Below are 5,766 nucleotides of genomic sequence, written 5' to 3' on the forward strand. Positions count from 1 at the left end.
CTGTCTATATCCCGAACTATTCATCATCCCCAATAAAAACTCTGTAGCCATTAAAAAATAAATTCCCCTTCCCACCTCCATCCAGCCCCTGGTAGCCTCTATTCCACTTTCTGTCTCTAGGAAGTTGCCTGTTCTACACAATATTTTCCCTTCTCTGTCGGTTTATGTCACTAAGCATACTGCTTTCAAGGTCTAGCCACATTGTAGCATGCCTCAGAGCTTTGCTCTCATTTTTATGCTGAATAATGTTTCATTGTGTGGATAAACATTTGGTTTGCCCATTCATCTGTTGATGGAGGGTGCTTAGTTTTTATTTCATGCCAGGATCTCTCATGGGCCACCAGGGAGGGTCCCTGGAACAGGTCTGGGGACCGCTGGTGTATGGAGCCGCTAGAATGCTTGGATTTGGGATAGGCTAGGATTTTCTTAGCCAGGCAGTTGCCCCAGGCACTGCCAGAAGGGCTCTGGCCTGCTTGGCCTCCAAGCAGAAGCCTGAGGGGGGAAGCCACCTGGAAGGTACCCAGGAGGGGTGGTCAGTGGTCTGCCCCGGGGGCAAGCAAGGGCGAGCCTCTAGCCCTCACAGGACACAGGACCCGGCTGTGCTGTGGGGCCCCGAGGGGATGACTGACAGCTCAGTATTGGTGACATCTGTCGGGGATGCCTTCCCTGGCTTTGATGACAGCACTGGACCGCAGCCAAGCTTGAGGGGAGCAGTTGCCCGAGAGGCCCTGGCCCCCTTCTGGCAGCCCCACAGGTGCGCCCTGTCCTCCTCCAGGGAGCTGGACAGGCTGTTCCCAACCAGTGCCCCCCCCATCCCAAACCCGCCCCCCCCCGGCCCTTCCCGTGCGAAACCCCTTTCTAGCAGACCTGCTGGGGACAGTGGGGTGAGGTGCGTGCCCCCCGGGGTCCACCCCCGTTTCAGAGGGCCTGGCTGCAGCCCTCCTCTCCCGGGGAGGACTTGGGACAGGCAAGTGGGGAGATGCCCAGAGCCCTGAGACTGGGGCGAGCATGGGCCCCTCTGGGAACCTGGAGGCCTGGGCCAGCTTGGCCTGACCTTCAACTCTGTGTGTGACCCCTCTTGACAGTGGCTCTGTGACCTCCAAGACCCCTCACAGCGATTTGCAACCTGGGCCCCAGACTGCCTTGCCCTGCCTGCTAGCCGGGCTCGGGGCTCAGGTTACAACTCCCCAAAGCAGCTCTGGCTGGATCGGCTTATTCTCCTCCCTACGGATTATCTTTTGAGCCAGATAATTATTCGAAGGTGCAAAAACCTTCTGGAGTTGTCAAACAAAACAAAAACAACAGAGCATCTCTGGAGAAATGGTAAATAAATGAGTGTTCAGCCTTCTAATCTGGGAATAGGCCACCTCCCAGACCCAGACCTGCCTTTCAACTAAAGGTCCTTGAACCTTTGTCCAAACTCCGTACACCGTGGGCCTCCCAGGACACCCCCTCTCTCCCCTCATGGCGGTGGTACCTGCCTCTCCCCACCTTCCGGGCTCGGTCTACACTCCGGAGGGGGCTGTGCACCTCTGGCTCTGGCCCCGGTGCAGGGACAGCTCCCACAGCTCCCGGGACTGAGGCATCCACTCTGCCCTGGGGAAGGGGCTGCAGGGCGAGGGGCTGCCTGTCCCACCCCAGCCAGAGAGGCGGTCCTGCAGAGCCCAGGGGAGACTCGGGTGAGGGAGAAAGGCATTAAGTAGACGAGTGTTTGCAGATTGTAAACTGAGTAAGAAGTGGGAGTTGGAGGGAACCCGTGAGCACTGAGCTTCTCCACCAAGGCTGTGCTCAGGGTGGAGGTAGAGGTGCCCCCCTGCAGCACAAGGTGGAGGTGCTCACCCCTCCCCGCCGGTCCGCTCTCCCCGAGCTGAGCCCCGTGAGACCTGCCTTCACAGAGCTCCCGCTCTGTCTCCCGCCCGCCCGGCCAGCCTGTTCTCAGGACCTCTCTTCCCTGCCACAGAGCCCACGCTGCCCTCACAGCCAGGCCCCCCTGCCCTCCCCTCCTCTGCCGAGCCCACCTTGCCCCTCCTGGGTCCTGCTTCCCCTCCCAGCCTGGTGTCTCCGGGTGTGGATTCAGGCGGCAGCAGCATCTCCCGGGCTGCCCGGGCATGCGGGCTGTCCCGGGTGCCAGGGGCCTGGGCGCTGCTGCTCAGCCCGACACTCCCTGGCTGTGTGACTCAGGGCAAATCACTCCCTCTCTGAGCCTCAGTCTCTCCATTTGCAAACTATGCAGTTAGAGGACAGGATGGCTGAAGCCTCGTCCCGCTCCATAGCCCTAGCTCTCCAGAAAATATCACTCACACCAGGCTGAGTGCAAACGCTGCTGAGTGTTGACTCTTAATTCACCGTGCTGAGGCTGCCCTGCCCCGCTAGGCATCACCCACAGGGGGAAGGAAGAGGCATCTCGTGCCATCTGCTTTTCTCACTCAGGACTGGCCTCAGCTGGCCTGTCCTCTCCCCAGGCCCGCGGGCCCCTCCCAGGGCTGTGGCCTTCCTCTGGCCAGGCCCTGGGTTGGGACTCATTTCCTCCTCCGCGCCCGCCCGCCCCGTGCTTTCCCCGGGAGCCAGCACTGTCTCTGCTGCCTGGACGCTTCCTCAGAGGCAGGGCCGGCATCGGCTTGGCAAGCGCCTCCTTGCTGTTGATGAGACTTAATGACCGTGGGGACTTGCTTTCCTCCTGGCCCTGGTGACAGGCGCCTCCTGGGGAGCTCAAGGACACAGGGTACCCCATTGTTCTCCGGGGAAGCCCAGCTGCCGCTGCAACTGCTCATCGGGGTCTGTCAGCTGCGGCCCGCGTGCTCCGCCTTTGCTCTCGGGGGTTGTCCCACTTCCCGCCCCCCGAGGGGCTTGTCCAGGTGCCCACCCTCAGGGACCGGAGCCCTTCCCCGCCCAGCGCTGCCGCTTCCAGCCGTTCTCCGTCGGGATGGCCATGCTGCTAAGTCCGCAGTCATCCTAGTCCCCATGACTCCACCTGTGGGCACAGTTGGCACAGCCCGTCCCGCTCCCTGAGCCAGAGTTCAGTCTCCCTGTTTGCCCCACCCCGCTGCTTGTTGGCGTGCCCGGGGGCTCGGTCCTTGGGTCTCTGTTCTTCTCTCTCCTTCCTCACTCAGGGTGCCCTGCCCTCTGTAGGCTGTTGGTTTCCAAATGCATGTCTGCCTCCGAGAGATGGCTGGATCCCACCCAGAGGAAAGCCACATCCTTAGAAAGACCCCCAAGGCCTGCACCCCTTGCCCCGTCATCTCCCTGACCTCGCTGCCTACTCCGGTCCCCTGTGTGGTTCACAGACACCCCAGACCCAGCCTGCCTCTAGGCCTTTGCATTGGCTGTTCCTCCACCTGGAATGCTCTATCCCCATGAGTTGTCCTCACCTTCAGTTCTTTGATCAAATGCCACCTTTTCGGTGAGGCCTTCCCTGATGACTCTCCTTTAAATTGCAACTCCCACCCCACCCCACCCCACTTTCTCTCTCTCTCTTCCTCGCTTTATTTTTCTCCATAGTACTCAGCACCCACTGACATGCTATTGTCTTTTAAATGCATCCATTTGTTCGCTGAGTATCTCCTTCCTCTGGATCCACGGGGTCAGGGGTTTTGGTTGTTTGCTCACTGTCTCCCTGGTGTCTAGAGCAGTGCCCGGGCACACAGGCGTCGATCAACAGATATTCGTTGAGCAAACGAGTGGCTTCCTCCCTCGATGTCCCTGTACGGACATTTTCATGTTCTGGTGTTTTTATTTTTGTAGAGCAGATCCTGGAAGTCAGGCTGTTCTGTCAAATGTTCATACCAAGTATTTTTAACTTTAATAAACAACTCTAGATTATTTCTCAAGATTATTTTTCCAAGAGGTTGTAGCAATTATGCCCATTTCCCCACTTGTGCTGGATGTCACCGCACTTGAATTCTGGCCAGTGTGCTGCGGGAGGGGAAGGCCGCTCATTGTTTCAAGGCTCGTTTTCCTGACTAATTAGAGAAGAACATGTTTCTTGTTTATGGACCACTTGAATTTCTATTTCTGTGAATGTGTGTTGGTCTTTTTTTTGCGGGGGGCAGGGGCTGGGGGGAGACACAGCTGATCTTCCCTTAAGAGTTTGTAGAGGGCATCTTCATTTCTTAAAAGCAAATCCCAGGTAATTCTAATCATGGAGGCTCCGAAGCAGTCGCTCCAGAGCGAGCACATTAGTTTGCACTGCCTGGCACGCCCTGGGGTCCCCATGTGTTTTGGAACTAAAGATGTTTTAATGTTATTTCCCCCTGTTGGTTCTCTGTGTTTTCTACAATACACTGGTGTTACTTAAAAAAGAAAAGATATTTAGAAACAATCATCAGAAAATCTTGGTGCTGCCATGCCAAGTGGAAAAAGCATTCACGATTAGGGTGCACGTTTTGATGACAGCTACATCAAAAGGCTCTCTGTAAATAGAAACGCCAGCAGCGAATCAACCAAAGAGAAAAGGGGGGATTGTGGGTAGCTCTTTCTTAGGATGGGAGGCAGGCAGGGAAGGTGAGAGCGAAGCCCTATGGGAAAGGATGAGCTGTCGGAACGATGGCACTCAGGTTACAACCCAGGCGTCACTAACCCATCACTCCAGTGGGTCCTCCTCAGCCCAGACTCGGCCTTGCTCAAGACTTGATCAGAGCCGGCAGGCAAGATGCCCCATCGCCCAGGGCAGGAGGCAGTGCTTCCCAGCAGCATCATGGCTGCACTGGGGCTGCAGTCAGGCGGCTCTCCTGCCCAGCCGTGTGCCTGGCCGGGCACCTGGGTCTTTTGAACCCGCACTGGCTCCCATCACTTCCTGGAATCTCTCCTCCTCCTCGACCTTGGGGCTGGTTGGAACCAGGAGCACTGTCCTCAGCCCAGATGTGACTTTGTCCAGACCCTGGCACATCCCCCCGGGTCCCACACCTTGGCCGCTCCTGGCCTGACTCTCCAGCCTCTGACTTCTGTTCCCATGATTCCTGGCAGGACCGCCCCCCATGGTCCCAGCTGTGACTTTGTGCCATGAGGTTGTGGCACATCCTGACTGTCTAACCAGGCCCCTGGCCCTGCCCCTCCTACCTGCCCTGCCCTTGGCTTGCCTCAGAGCTGACAGACTCACCAGCAAGACTCACTATAGGACGCTCAGGGATTCCTCACCAACCCTCCTTCTCTAGCCCAGCTTGGGGAAGTGGGTTGATTGGAAAGGATAGGAAGAAATATTTTTTTAAATAAATATTTATTGTTCAGATTATTACAATTGTTCCTCTTTTTTCCCCCCATAGCTCCCCTCCACCCGGTTCCCACCCCACCCTCTGCCCTTACCCCCCACACACACACTGTCCTCATCCATAGGTGTACGATTTTTGTCCAGTCTCTTCCCGCACCCCCAACACCCCTTTCCCCCCGAGGATTGTCAGTCCACTCCCTTTCTATGCCCCTGATTCTATTATATTCACCAGTTTATTCTGTTCATCAGATTTCTTATTCACTTGAATTTTAGATTCACTTGTTGATAGATATGTATTTGTTGTTCATAATTTTTATCAGGAAGAAATATTTTTAAAGCTTTTTCTGTTTGGGGAAAAACAGGGGATGATATGGAAAAGCGACATAGAAATGTATGAAAAGATCGCAGTAATTCAGCCACCTGGCGGTAACCAGTATCGTGCTGGCGAACACCCTTCCAGTCACCGCTGCCTCCACACCCGCTGAGATGTGTGTACATACATTGTCTTAAATGGGATCATGCTGTTGCTCAGCTGTGTTTTTCACTCACCCATATGTCATGAG

This window comes from Eptesicus fuscus, chromosome 16, assembly GCF_027574615.1.
Source record: "Eptesicus fuscus isolate TK198812 chromosome 16, DD_ASM_mEF_20220401, whole genome shotgun sequence".
NCBI lineage: Eukaryota > Metazoa > Chordata > Mammalia > Chiroptera > Vespertilionidae > Eptesicus > Eptesicus fuscus.